Raw genomic sequence first — 15,319 nt, forward strand, 5'->3', positions numbered from 1 at the left:
CTAGATTTAGGTAAAAATACATGATTTCCACTCAAAATTGAACGAGAATTCCGAAAATCAGGCTAATTTTTGCCTAGCACTTCTAGTTTTTTTAATTTAGGTAGAAAACGGAAGATAAAAGTTGTTGCGCCAATTGCACTTTTGTTACGTAAATTTCGTTAATTACTCAGCCCACGGGAAAACTTATACTACTATCAAAATCAGCGTTCAATTTTGTGTATACAGTGTAATTTTTATTGAATTCCAAGAGATGTCCGTTTTTGCAGATTTTGACAAAAGTGGGAAGGCTATACCCTTCCCACTTTTTCAATTTTGGCTAAATTCTAGATTTAGGTAAAAATACATGATTTCCACTCAAAATTGAACGAGAATTCCGAAAATCAGGCTAATTTTTGCCTAGCACTTCTAGTTTTTTTAATTTAGGTAGAAAACGGAAGATAAAAGTTGTTGCGCCAATTGCACTTTTGTTACGTAAATTTCGTTAATTACTCAGCCCACGGGAAAACTTATACTACTATCAAAATCAGCGTTCAATTTTGTGTATACAGTGTAATTTTTATTGAATTCCAAGAGATGTCCGTTTTTGCAGATTTTGACAAAAGTGGGAAGGCTATACCCTTCCCACTTTTTCAATTTTGGCTAAATTCTAGATTTAGGTAAAAATACATGATTTCCACTCAAAATTGAACGAGATTTCCGAAAATCAGGCTAATTTTTGCCTAGCACTTCTAGTTTTTTTAATTTAGGTAGAAAACGGAAGATAAAATTTGCGAATTGCACTTTTGTTACGTAAATTTCGTTAATTACTCAGCCCACGGGAAAACTTATACTACTATCAAAATCAGCGTTCAATTTTGTGTATACAGTGTAATTTTTATTGAATTCCAAGAGATGTCCGTTTTTGCAGATTTTGACAAAAGTGGGAAGGCTATACCCTTCCCACTTTTTCAATTTTGGCTAAATTCTAGATTTAGGTAAAAATACATGATTTCCACTCAAAATTGAACGAGAATTCCGAAAATCAGGCTAATTTTTGCCTAGCACTTCTAGTTTTTTAAATTTAGGTAGAAAACGGAAGATAAAAGTTGTTGCGCCAATTGCACTTTTGTTACGTAAATTTCGTTAATTACTCAGCCCACGGGAAAACTTATACTACTATCAAAATCAGCGTTCAATTTTGTGTATACAGTGTAATTTTTATTGAATTCCAAGAGATGTCCGTTTTTGCAGATTTTGACAAAAGTGGGAAGGCTATACCCTTCCCACTTTTTCAATTTTGGCTAAATTCTAGATTTAGGTAAAAATACATGATTTCCACTCAAAATTGAACGAGAATTCCGAAAATCAGGCTAATTTTTGCCTAGCACTTCTAGTTTTTTAAATTTAGGTAGAAAACGGAAGATAAAATTTGCGCAATTGCACTTTTGTTACGTAAATTTCGTTAATTACTCAGCCCACGGGAAAACTTATACTACTATCAAAATCAGCGTTCAATTTTGTGTATACAGTGTAATTTTTATTGAATTCCAAGAGATGTCCGTTTTTGCAGATTTTGACAAAAGTGGGAAGGCTATACCCTTCCCACTTTTTCAATTTTGGCTAAATTCTAGATTTAGGTAAAAATACATGATTTCCACTCAAAATTGAACGAGAATTTCCGAAAATCAGGCTAATTTTTGCCTAGCACTTCTAGTTTTTTTAATTTAGGTAGAAAACGGAAGATAAAAGTTGTTGCGCCAATTGCACTTTTGTTACGTAAATTTCGTTAATTACTCAGCCCACGGGAAAACTTATACTACTATCAAAATCAGCGTTCAATTTTGTGTATACAGTGTAATTTTTATTGAATTCCAAGAGATGTCCGTTTTTGCAGATTTTGACAAAAGTGGGAAGGCTATACCCTTCCCACTTTTTCAATTTTGGCTAAATTCTAGATTTAGGTAAAAATACATGATTTCCACTCAAAATTGAACGAGAATTCCGAAAATCAGGTTTATTTTTGCTTAGCACTTCTAGTTTTTTAAATTTAGGTAGAAAACGGAAGATAAAAGCGAATTGCACTTTTGTTACGTAAATTTCGTTAATTACTCAGCCCACGGGAAAACTTATACTACTATCAAAATCAGCGTTCAATTTTGTGTATACAGTGTAATTTTTATTGAATTCCAAGAGATGTCCGTTTTTGCAGATTTTGACAAAAGTGGGAAGGCTATACCCTTCCCACTTTTTCAATTTTGGCTAAATTCTAGATTTAGGTAAAAATACATGATTTCCACTCAAAATTGAACGAGAATTCCGAAAATCAGGCTAATTTTTGCCTAGCACTTCTAGTTTTTTAAATTCAGGTAGAAAACGGAAGATAAAAGTTGTTGCGCCAATTGCACTTTTGTTACGTAAATTTTGTTAATTACTCAGCCCACGGGAAAACTTATACTACTATCAAAATCAGCGTTCAATTTTGTGTATACAGTGTAATTTTTATTGAATTCCAAGAGATGTCCGTTTTTGCAGATTTTGACAAAAGTGGGAAGGCTATACCCTTCCAAAAGTAGTATAAGTTTTCCCGTGGGCTGAGTAATTAACGAAATTTACGTAACAAAAGTGCAATTCGCATGAAAAAGTGGGAAGGGTATAGCCTTCCCACTTTTGTCAAAATCTGCAAAAACGGACATCTCTTGGAATTCAATAAAAATTACACTGTATACACAAAATTGAACGGCTTTGCCCAATGAATCTGTGCTATGAACTAGCAGTGGCACTCAATCTTTGTTCTTAAAACCCCGAGGTGATCTTCACTTTTCATGGGGATTTATTGATTATACTTGTTAATTAACCATGAAGAATACCAAAAGATGGATCAGTGGATGGTTATAAAAGTATAAAACTGTAATCCCTCGTGGCATTTTCATCCACGCATGCATGACAGTTCGTAAGCAGACGAACCATATTGATCGTGAGCAACCATACGCAGTCTGGCTGCATCCAGCTAGATACTACTAGAACCCGAAACATTGTTTTGACAAGTGCTCTATATTTCGGTTGCAGGTTTTCACTAAATAAGTAAGGAGCTTAATCGTTTTCAATGTATAATTTTTCAATTCAAGTCTATTTAGGTGTCAGAACTGAAATTGTACTTTTAGAACTTTAAAAACACCGCAGATCTTTTATTAACAATAGTTTACTTTTACAACTATCAAAATCTTGTTAACCATTTAAAGGAGAACAAAGCTCACTTTTTAGATTTCTGGAATTTCAACTTTCAGTTTTACTTCCGGTTTTAAATTGACAAATAACTCCTTATTTGTTTGTCTGTCAGAAAAAACGATTCGCATGTTCATGATCCGCGTTAAATTTGGGGTCGACTCCATGTGTTCAGCTCAAAATACCCGAAAAAATTTCATGAAAATTCGTGATTTTGGTCAAATCTGACTTTTTGCTAAAAACACGTCATTCCAACTGCAAATTTGATAAGGATCACGAAAATGCTACTCGTTTTGTTATAGGATTACTATTTCTGGAGATGTGGGTTACTTCCATTACTTCTGGAAATTTTTTGTGAGAATCTGCAAAAAGTAAAAAATGAACTATATTGTTCTAACAATTTCTAATAATTTTCTCGCATGCATTAGGGTGTGGTAGTTATTATTCCGTGTTTTTCTTGCTTTCAACAGGAATGCAGGAAGACAGGCTTTCCTACAAGCTACGACAGTTTTACCTACAAATGTTTCGTGCTGCAACTAGTAGCTGATTTCCTAGGATCCTATGCCTAAAATTGGAATTCAGTTATCAGAGATTAGCAAAATTCAAGCACTTAAAAGCAAGTATTGGACTTATTTCCACATTCAAAGTAAAATATAATTTTGAGTTTTAGGTGTAAACTCTAGATGGCGTTGAAGTGCGTCTAAAATGAAGATTGCGAGTGATATGTAATAGGTGTTTGTTACGTTACCTGTTTAGTTTTTCAAAGGATATTTCGTCAAAAAATTTACGGTATGTTGTTATCTATTCAATATTGCTATCGTTGGGTATGTATTGAAAGCGAAACCCTTGAAATAGATTGTTTTTGAATGTGGTGGTGTTTCACCTTGTCAGGTATGCCAGAAGCCTGCATTCCTGCTATCAATGTAAAACAAGGAATCCTGACACTTTAAGAAGGCCAGTATTCCTTACAGGAAGATCACCATCCAGTTCAAGTACTGTTAATGGACCTCAAGCCTTGTGTTTAAGCTTAGTGATGTGTTCTCTTGTTAGTCAATGACAGAGTCTTCATCTATTTTACATTGCCAGCCAACAGCCCTCTGCATCCCAGATATCTAGATTTCCAAGCTTCGCTGATTAGCCAACCATCATCCATACACTTCAGCTCTTCATTGTGGTATTTCAGAACATTACTTATCTTCTACTACACCCATCTGTAAAAATTTTTGCTAAACAGGTTTCTCTTCCTCTCTTCTTAATCTGCCGAAAGCCAACATGAAATAAGGTTCATCTTCATTGGATTACCATGGTATTTTCATTTGGTTGACTATTGGATTTCTCATTTTTACATATAAATCTGTGTTGTATAAACAGAAACTTGTCATTGTTAATCCTGCTGTTCTTCTCACCATTACTTAGCCAGCTAACATGGATAGGCGTTAACACCATCTCCATTTTTTGGTATTTTAAGTTTCCACGTTATTGAGCATTGTTGTGTTGTGACATAAAATTCTGTGATAGGACTGCAAATATTCATCTTCCTTTGGTACAACACTGCTGTTTCGACAATTTCGCTAGTTTCGCCCCCCAGTGCACCACACGCGTAAGTTAATATGTCTTTCATCGTTTTGTCAGACAAATGCCATTTTCCGCATAAAATCGCTTACTTCTTTTTTGCCTCATTTAATCTATTTAGAACTACATTTTTTTCGTCTTCCTGTCGTGGTTGTCTACGCCTTCACCTCATCGCTGTCTTCGTTGACGGGTTCGCCTTCATCTCCGTCTCGTCGTCGTCTTGGCCGTCTTTTTCTACGCCATCACCTCGTTGCCGGCTTCGCCTTCGCTTTTCACGTAGAGTTCACCGTGGATCGTCGCCCTGGTATTGTTTTATTTTGCATTGTAATGTTTAAGTTAACCCGTTGGCTGCCACCCCGTTTGCGTCCCATTTTTTTTTAGCTTGTAGGGACCGGCCGCAATGGCCTTCGCCGCAAGGCGCCTTAGGCAATGCACCAGTAGGGACTTCTCTTTTTCGATGCGGTGGCGGATTCCTGAGGGTGTGCATTCCCTGTAACGGATTCCGTCACCGTGTCAGCCCGGACTTGTCTTCGGACAAGACCCACCTTGTTCGCGATCCTTATGACGCGATGCGTAGTTACCGTAGTTTAAGCAACCTACGGGTTGCGTGGCCTGGAGGGTAATTTTTAAGTGTTTGCTGTTTGTGTATGTATTTGTATATATACTTATTTTGTCGGTAAATAGTGGTGTTGTTGGGAGGGTGGGACAATAAAAAAAATAAATTTTTATTTCTTTTGTTTTTTTTTTTCATCTTGTTAATTTAATCCAATCAAAGATGAATTTGATTTTTGTTTTCCAGCCTATTTCACTTTAGAGTCCAGCCATCTCAAGAGTACTTATTTCAATAGATTTCAACATCAGTGAAACATCAGTGAATACATTTTTTTCTTTGTTCTATACAACTATAGAATGCAGTCACTTGTCAAAAAAAGTGGGTGAAAAAAGACTTAAACAAAATAACTTCACATGGTGGCATCACAAAAGGAATTAACCATTACCTTATTTAACTCCTTTAATTCTGTTGAATGAGGTAATAATAATAAAAAGACACAAGAAAGTTATTGGATATGTTTTATTTACACTGACAACATAACATTGTTGGCATTCCCTTCTGTCACCGAGTAACTCCAACACCAAAGCAACACATCAGATACCTCCAGGATCTCTGAAAATTAAAACTGTAAACCACCTTCAAAAAAACCAAGTCCTGGATTAAACCAAGTCATTGAATGATTCTGCGGCCACCACAATACATCAGGTACATCCCAAAGACCTGAAAGCACAATTTCAAAAACTAAAACTATTGACGATAAATTCTAACATTACCTGATGACACCTCCAAGAATTCAAGAGATTTAGATAGGGAAATATATTTTAAAAAACTACTTTTTTTACGCATCGCCTTTGGAACAAATTAGGTATATTGGACTAAAGGAGATGAAAAACGTGGTAGCAAAGCCAAGCCATGCTTCCTCCTTTAAAAATTTTAAATATATTCGGTACGATGTTTCTTAGACATGAATTTTTGCCATAATACCTTGAACAACTCTGCATTGATGGAATTCACAAGACTCAGCTCAAACACACGGAATCGGTGGTTAAATTTCAAGAAGATTTCAAGAAGAGAGACATTAGTTTAAGCATCCAACCTCAATCCGAAGCCATGCGAAACAGAACAGCTGACATGACAGCTGACATATCCATAAAAAATTCTACGGAGTTATTTATTTCTCCCCTAGATGTCTTGAAAATATACAGGAGTGGTCAAGGCGCCACCCGCTTTAAAACCAAACTTGAAACCCTCCCACTTTTTCATAAGCTAAGAAAGCCCGACTTTCTTAAACAAAAAATAACTCATACTGTTTCTTCCAAGCCATATTGAACTAAATTTTCGACGTTGTCGTTGAATTTCGAATACAAATCATGTAATTTTATAGCAATATTTCACGTAACTGAACCAGAAAGTAAAAGTCAGGCTTATTTTCCTAACAGAATTTCCGCTAGATGGCGATGTAAGTGACAATGACAAAAATGATCAAACAGTTCGTCTGCTTGAGAAAAAAGAATTAGTTAATCAGCGGGTGTTACTAAACTGTGGACTTGGACTGTCCAAAATGGACTTCTAAAATATGGACTTCCCGCGGAAACCATGTAATTTAGCTTATTAAATGGCAGCTCATACAGTCTGCAAAGTGAACAATAATTCATGCATTTTCCTTGGAAAATTCCATTTAACAATATAATTCTAAGTGAACGTATAAACTATGTACTTTAACCTAAATGACAAAGCGATACATTGAACTATTTAATGTGACTTACGGCTCAATGGTTAAGCATCGGCCAGCCATACTGTAAAGTATTTCAGAGTCAAATCGAAATGAAATTACTTTGATAAACCAAACGTCAAGTCACCGGACGAGGCACGATATCTCGTTCGTTTGATCTGTTTGGAGGCGGATGACTTGCTAATGCATTAAAGTTCTTTATGTCAAGGAAAATATAGTACCCTCTTCCGATTTGCCTTAGCGAGTTGATACAACTTCGAGATAAGAACAATGCACCACAAAGTTTTCTATTAAAAATTGAAGATTAGTATAACGTTTTTCAAAGCACAATGTTATTTAATTACGTGAGCAATGACGCCGAGGAAGTGAACACCATTCCGATTGATGCATCTGACGGCGAAGAAACCAACCAAAAAGCAATCACTTTCCTAACACCGTTGCAAACACCACAATAAATTGCATTTCAATTAGTTGTAATCATGGGTTTACAGGCAGAAAAAACCGACAGACCTATAATTTCAGCTATGGCCTGAGATGGTTCAGAACGATCAATTCATTTCAGGAGCTCTGCATCAGAATGACACACTGAGGAGTTCTGATGTCGCCAATGGAGAGAGCCATTTTCGGTAACAGACGCATGATCGCTTTCACAGTAAACATGTGATCTAAATCTGCTGTCCAATGAAGCAGGGAGGCAACATAATTCTATATTTAAAAAATAAAAATGCCATTTTTGTTATACCTTCGTAAAGGTGAAACCAATTTACAACGCAGTCCTGTAAAATTTCAAACCGGGCATGACGAGCAATAGCAATACATCTTCAAGACAATCAGGAGTAGTCAGATTGAAGAATGCTGCTGTGGTCCTGTTGTCGAAAGCATTGGAGTGACGGAGACGCATTGGAACGGCAGAAAATGAGGATTTAGATTTGCTGATTTTTCTGCAGCACAGAAGTGAAGTCGAGGATGTATTCTTCTTGCCATGTAATACCCGCCATTTCCGTGTAGGAACCCTTGCCATTTCCTTCATGACCCGCTCGTATAACAGGGAAATCTGAACATTTGAGGTCTAGAATTGCGACCAACCGTTTTTGCTGTGCTCATTTTTCAGTGCTGAGTACATTCTTTAGGGAAGCAATTTCACAATTCTGCAAACATACTATTACAGCACCTGTGAGGAAAAGCAGAGGGTAAAAGTCTTTTCATTATACTCTACAATATTTATTGCCTAACATACCACAATAAGCTCTAATGAAGCAAGCAGCTGCTGGAATTCTTTTCTTTAGTGAAGACACAAAGTGATTATAGATTACTTGGGTAAATTAAAGCCGACAAAGAATGTGCACAAAAGGTAAACAACTACAGGTCAATGTGTGTTCACAATACAAAGACTGAAGGGATCTGCTATTCATTAAGTATTAAATCATAGTGCCATTAACTATTTGAAAACAGATACTCAATGGAAACTCAATGGAAAGGAAACCAACATACCGTTTTCAGTCAAATCAACTTCAGGATGGAACTGGACTCTGCAAAGACGGTGTCAGTATCAGCAATTGCGGAAATAATACGACGCGAACATTTTGCGACGCAACGCAAGCCTTCTGCAACCTGGTCGACGCTGTTACCACGGGTCAGCAATACCATTTGCCGAGTCTCTAGGGTCAGTGTCTATCATGTACTTGGAACGTGGAACGGTACGGCGTGGAAGTCATAGTGGAAATGGGAGGAGCCAAAGATACAGCGTAGAAGTCATCGTGGAAAGGGGGGTAGCCAAAGGTGGCTCTTCCACGGCATACCAGGTTGCGTAGTTAACTAGATAGGCATTATCTAGAATTACCGGTAACAGCTTGGGCTCTGTCTTTTCGTAAGGCTCTGAAATAATAAAGATAAGGAATTAGAAATCCCTGAGACTATCCAACAAAGAAATGAAGTACCTAAGTGATACTGTAGCAAGGTCAGGATTGTTTTCCGAGGGCTGGTCAAGCAATAACGATCCATTTTGGATGGACAACCCAACAAGCTGTCGAGATGAGCTAATTCCGTTACATTGAGATACTCAGTTAGGTTGTAATGTTGTATCCATCCAGGACATGGTCTTCAATTTTAAGTGAATTTTCACCAGTGACGCGCTGAATATCCATCGGTCCAGTGATGGGTTGGACATCACTTGTGCCAGCTATCAGGACAAAATCGGTGAGATTCTGCGCGTTAGTAGCTCGCAACTTGATATTTCGGATTTCAGATGATCAAAGATGCAGTCGCCAGTATTGGTCTGGTTATCAGAGACTGTCAACATCATTGAGAAATTCAGATGACCGCCATTAAATAAGCCTGGAGTGACTTCCTTTTCGACAGCGATAAGATGGCGTGTTTATTTTTTTTTTTGTTCCAGAGATTGTTTTGGGGTCTGTCATATTCACTCCTTGACTTAAATATTCTTCAACTTTGCAGCTGTTGATTGTGTCCGTTTCAAACGAGTCCTGTGTTGTGCAGGTTAACATTAGCGTGCAAAAAGTGATTTTTAAAAATGAAATGAGAAGTAATACCCTAAATGTTACGTGACCGTGAATCGTAATCTATGGCCACTGTACGAAATCCAAAGTTTTTCTTCTTAAACCTTTGGAAACAATATCGTTGACATCTCAGCCGTTCAGTGAATTTTCGTTGAGCAAATCATCCATTTCTGAATGTCGCTTAAAATGTACGTGTTCAATAATGGTTGCGTCCTCGTCTATCGTAGCTGCAGCTGCAACAAAATCATCCAGCATAACTCCAGCCTCCATACTCAGTGTGATGACATAACCCGCTGAACTGACGACGTCGCCATAAATGGTGACGTTGGATGTGAAGATTGTGCCACTTTGCCTGTAGAAAAAATAGCTATGAAAACATTGAAAATTTCAAAATGAATGGTCAAAAATGCCTGTTACCGTATGGATCAGTTATGCCTTGCGGAATGTTCAGATTATTAAACGTCTCCTCTACAGCCAGGTTTCCGTGAATGGTTAGCTGCTCAAAAAATAAAGTCCAAAAGTAAAAAAAAAAAAAATAAATAAAGGCCGTTGTTAAAACCCAAAGAACGTTAAACATTGATTAACTAAATGCCAGAGATATGGAAGTCTCCTTCCTACTTGGCAACGCGAATCACCATATCCCCGTGTACGGTAACATCATCGGTCAACTACACTTCAACGTTGAACGTCTGGTTGGTTCTCGTCAGAAGAAATCACGATCGAGGAAGCGTTCCATGAAGGTCCGAGCAGTAATATTTTCTTTCATTCCAACTTCAAATGGGCATTCGAACGTTAACAAGGATCGATTGGTCTATTGATTTTGTCCAATAGTTTTGGGGAAGATTTGAAAGATCAATCGTATAGATCTTCTGGACATGAGCAGCGTGTGCGGCTTCATCACCGTTTTTCGTTAATGTTCGAATCTATCCGCAAAGACGGTGGATCCAACCACTTGATGATATCCACTCTGTTAAAACTTCCGTTTTCCATGACCAAGTCGTCTGAGATCCATACCCGACCCAGCACAATGCGTGTGTCATCTTCATCAGTGTACAGGAAGTCATCCACATTTCGTCCATTAATATCTGGACAGTCAATGTTTCCTTGGACATCTAGGACGTCGACTTCAATACTCGCTAGGATAGTTTGCTGGCCCGAGGTGCTCAATAAATCTTTGATAAGGAGATCGTTTAGAGAATCCACTTCAGCATCGTCAACAAGCAAAGGACCAGTAAAATGGACAAATCCTTTAACAACAAATGTTATCAGACTGCACTGATTACAATTTATGATTGACACTACCTTTATTCCGATTTGGTGGGCATTCTTGTCAACGAGTACTCCGGGGAGCACGTACACGTTTATTCCGTTAATCCAGTCACTGCGGAAGCTTTCAACTACCTGTACAGTACCGACGATCCGCACCGATGTGGTGAAATTCTGCTCTTTCTCGCTTTTCTGTAGAATCAATTTTTCCGTTGCGACACATTGTTAGTTAAAACAAAGAAAATTAAATTCAAATGTAATGTAGCGAACCTTATTGACGGTGCTGGTTGTAATATTGTTTTTAACTTCGATAGCGGAAAATGATTTCGTCCCTTGAATGACGATATATGAGGCATTCTTTCGCAATGTATCCTCCACAGCTACACCGTTGATGGAGTTATTGCCAACGTCGATATTACCTCGGACATCCAAACTAACCAAATCAGCACCTCCATTTATTTTCTCTCCGGATTTCAGTAGCCAACGCGAGGGCAGTGATCCTCCAATAGTGAACCAACCTAAACATTTTCAGCTTTAAGACCTCCGATCCACACATGATAAAGAACAGTATGTTCTGATGAAGAGTAGCGCCATGCTTGACGGAAAAATTCATCGTAATCCCAACCGTTAATAATGCAGTAATGCACCATTGAGACGTATACGACCCTATAAACATGACGCCGTTATATCCGTTTCTTTGACTAGTTGAATGAATAGTTACTCACCGTAAAAGTGGTGGATTCTAGCCAGAAATTTTTTGCTGCGATGTCTAGTATTTCTTCAACGCCCTTAATTTCTTTTGGTTTCACAAATCCTTCGCTAAATTAGTGCAACACCTAAACAGAGCCCAATCGCTACCAATTAAATCGTGGACAAATGCGAATTTTAAAAAATTACTTTAACTGTGTCAATCACAGGGGATTAAGAGAAATTCATTTGTGCGATAACGACAGTGCCGTAGGCGGTTACATTGTCTTTAAAATTAACCATGTTGTTCTTTAGTTCTTCAACGCGGGCCATAGTGCTCGTTACTACGTTTTGAAATCAGGGAATTGAAATTAATGAGGCACTTTTCCAAAGAATCGATTTTTCGACTCTTCGCGGAAGTCTTCTAACATTTGAATGGCAAAACTTTCTTATGTCCACATAAAGGTGGGCAGAACTTGATCCGTCTAGGCGAGAAAGAGTTGCAAGAGGTTGGCCATTCAAAATTGTCTTCCGATGCAGCAAAAACAGAATGAAAGTGACCAGATGTATCTGATGCGTAAAACTGAAAGCGGCTCTGGAAAACATTTATAATAAACTACGAGTATTTTAATTTGATAACTACATTCTTGTGAGCTGATTACTTGGGAATTAAAAGCATTGAAAAAAAAAAGCATTGAAAAAAAAAAGAATTGTCGATTCGTAACCGCCACTGATTCCCTTCTGCTGAATGTGCATCCAGGAAACAGCACTAGAAGTCCGATCGTGCGGCAGAATTTGCCACTGTAATAACCTTTTCTCTATAGCATTCAATAATTTGAAAAATACTGTATGTATCAAATCAAATGTTTCACAGTATGAAGGGCAGTTTAAATGATACCTTGAAGGCAATAGATGTAGGAATTATTTGATCCTCCTGGAAGAAGGCACCACTGAGCTTCCGTTAGAGAAGTATCAAACTGGAACACTCAATCCGGGTCAATGTTTAGAATTTCCAATAACTCTGAATCCTCCGCATCAGTAAATCGACTCAGACGAAAGGAAGAATCTATGTGAAATGGCCCCAAGGGACCAGTATCGGATGACTGAAGGACACATATTTCTTAAGTTCAGGAGCCGCAAAAGCGTGCTTCATATCCATAGTGGTCCCTAACCCCTCATAAATTCTGCAATGATGACCGTGAAATAAATCCATTAGATAATCAGTAAAAAATGACAAAGAATTTACATGCATTGCAATCTGGAATTTCGACAATACTGCATTGCACCAAGCTGTATGGCCAAAGCCATGTACAGGGTTCCTTCATGTTCGAAAAAGACACAGTCTTCGAGTACCTCGCCAGTGATGTGCTGGATACTAACTAGCGTCATCCAAACCGGGCTTTGGAGCAAATATAAACGCAACGATATCTTGTTGTAAATCGAGTTCAAACTTCCTCCACGAAATAGACGCAACTTCGCGTAAGGCGGCCATTCCGTCACAGGCTGGCTGATTGAAGCCTCTAGGTGTTTCCGCCACGGCGAATCCTAGCACATTATTCACGATTTTCGGAATCAATTCCACAGGATACCCAGCCTCCGGCATTTTCCACGGCTTCTAGCTCCTCCCATTTCCAAGATGACTTCCACGCCGTACCTTTGGCTCCTCCCATTTCCACCATGACCTCCACGCAGTACCGTTCCACGTTCAAGTACGCGATGTACACTGACCCAGTCTCTAAGCCTTAAAAAATGGGCACTCGTTTCTACTTGGATGTTGGATCTCGAATTGCCCATCTTCGTGACCATCTTTTTTCTCCACCGTTCCACATGGACAGAAAAAAAAAAAATAATAAATAATTCTAATTATTTTATGACATAATTGTTATTTCTGACATGTAAAATACTGTTGTGAAAGAATTTGAATAATAAAAAACTGATATTAAACATTATTGGTTACCTAATTTCTTATTGAGTAATTGCATGCATAACAAATTCCCAGGTAATGGAAGACCGCTAGTAAAGATTGCTGGGTCGTATAGCTGGACATCCGCCGCGTAAACTGAGTTGGGACCTGTTCAAAAGTAATGTAAAATTTCATTTTTGGCTCAACCATTTCATTTACTTGACCCTGAACATATGTATACACTTCCATGTTTCCAAAAGTTAAGTGTAAGTGTTACAATAACATTAAGCAAACAAGCCAACTAAAAAATGTCTGTGATTCGTTTTTGGTTTCAATCTTTACCTCCTGAAATTATAATTGCTTCATAGTCTCGTTGAGGCAGAAGGGCAGCTGGGGTTTCAAGGGCTAGCATATCAGATTCCACACATTGTTCACTGACTCTGCAATCAATAACCTGAAATATAAATTTTTTAATTAAGAAATTGTTTATATCATCTATCACCTATGGCTGCTGTACTGTCGATCTTTGGCTCTTGATCTTTTTTTTTTTTTTTTTTTACGTTTAAGTTATTTTCTTTTTTTTTTCAAATCCGAGCGTGAACAACTATTTGCAAAACGGAAGAAAATAAAGCCTCCCGACTAAGTTTTGCAGTTAGCTGTTGACGGCGCTGCTCTTTCAGTATCAACCAGATTTGGATGAAAGATTTAGAATAAAGTATTATTTAGAATAGTTGTTTTACCAACTTGCATTGTGCAAGTATTGATGCTATTTCTCACTCAGATCCACTTCATTTCATTCTTCCTTTTGAATATAAGAGAAAGTTAAGCCATCCCAGATCTACATAATAGCACTAACTGGTACACTTAACTCACTGGTAAATGTCTATCATCATTGTTGAAAATTATTTCAACATAAGCAGATGTGGCACCAAACCTAGCTGAGCTACGCAGCAAACAGTGTTTGCCAAACACTCCCTTCCCTCTGAGAAAGGTGATGAAATTCATGGGACATACAAACTGTATGGAGGGAAAACCTTTTGAGAGAATTATTAATACCAGAGAAAGAAGGAACAAATGGAAATTATTTCAGAAAATATTTACCCTGCATGATGTGAGTTTTACCAGCTCCATTTCTCCCAAATAAACACATTATTGTTCATAATAAATATGTTTGAAACGTTATCCACCATCAAATGTCATTGTACGCCATACTTATTACGTTGGACCCGGTTCCAGACACAAGACTGTTTTGTTTCTATAGGTTTTAAATCCTTGAATAATAACCATTGTATAAAATGGATTAATCAGCTGCATTTTATTCAATCTTAAACTCAGTGAAAGTTCAGTACTTGTTAAACGTGCAATTTGACCCAATCTATGGCTTCTTGATGTGAAATACCGAGAGTTATAATACGTGGTGTTCCCCCTAACAAATAGCGCGAACAACTAGCGACCACGCAACAACGCGAAAGGGAAAAGCATGCGGGAAATCAAGACGTTGCCGTCATTGAGGACAATGAATATTTTATAAATCCCTTTATTGATTCACTATTTGTTTTTCATTTTTAACTGAACATTAAAAAAAGTTGTGATGTGAACATTTTATTTTATTTTCATAATTATCATTTAACTAACCAACGTGTCGCGCCTAGGGCTCGGCACCGATTACCTGAACCCCCAAAACCGCACCGACCTACCCGAAAAACAGCCGATCGGTTACGACCCGGGTAGGTAGTTTTCAAATGGTTCGGTTCGGTTCAAAATACCCGGTGAAACCGATAGACCCGGCGCCATCTTGAAAAAATGGCGGATGCGTGGCACCAAATTACGAAACCATGAAAAATACGATGAATTACCTGAATTTCAAGCTTAAATAAAATTTCTGGGTA

General features: G+C 37.8%; 1 long non-coding RNA gene and 1 other non-coding gene across 26 annotated transcripts; one reads left to right on the plus strand and one right to left on the minus strand.

Annotated features, from left to right (window-relative positions):
* The first annotated feature begins 2,892 nt into the window (after positions 1-2,892).
* On the plus strand, positions 2,893-5,203 carry LOC116929217. Of its 5 annotated transcripts, none has more exons than XR_006650730.1 (8): positions 2,893-3,060; positions 3,672-3,990; positions 4,057-4,193; positions 4,288-4,375; positions 4,436-4,507; positions 4,573-4,659; positions 4,720-4,801; positions 4,895-5,203. It is a non-coding gene; the product is annotated as an uncharacterized LOC116929217 (long non-coding RNA). The 5 variants fall into 5 exon arrangements; XR_006650729.1 differs by having other exon boundaries at positions 2,912-3,060; positions 3,672-4,025; positions 4,093-4,193; positions 4,252-4,375; XR_006650726.1 differs by having other exon boundaries at positions 2,916-3,060; positions 4,252-4,375.
* A 627-nt stretch (positions 5,204-5,830) lies between these two features.
* On the minus strand, positions 5,831-14,909 carry LOC116929211. Of its 21 annotated transcripts, none has more exons than XR_006650734.1 (24): positions 14,780-14,909; positions 14,532-14,701; positions 14,304-14,464; positions 13,933-14,232; positions 13,773-13,870; positions 13,485-13,598; positions 12,774-13,340; positions 12,426-12,711; positions 12,190-12,345; positions 11,738-12,122; positions 11,566-11,676; positions 11,111-11,506; positions 10,877-11,032; positions 10,193-10,821; positions 9,992-10,070; positions 9,608-9,926; positions 8,996-9,541; positions 8,550-8,933; positions 8,296-8,338; positions 7,801-8,229; positions 7,569-7,729; positions 7,403-7,486; positions 6,311-7,345; positions 5,831-6,248 (listed from the first exon to the last, which is right to left on the minus strand). It is a non-coding gene; the product is annotated as an uncharacterized LOC116929211 (transcript). The 21 variants fall into 21 exon arrangements; XR_004397670.2 differs by having other exon boundaries at positions 11,738-11,871; positions 11,957-12,345; XR_006650733.1 differs by having other exon boundaries at positions 5,831-6,046; positions 6,100-6,248; positions 11,738-12,345.
* Positions 14,910-15,319: the final 410 nt, after the last annotated feature.

Source organism: Daphnia magna, linkage group LG8 (assembly GCF_020631705.1).
Source record: "Daphnia magna isolate NIES linkage group LG8, ASM2063170v1.1, whole genome shotgun sequence".
NCBI classification, from domain to species: domain Eukaryota; kingdom Metazoa; phylum Arthropoda; class Branchiopoda; order Diplostraca; family Daphniidae; genus Daphnia; species Daphnia magna.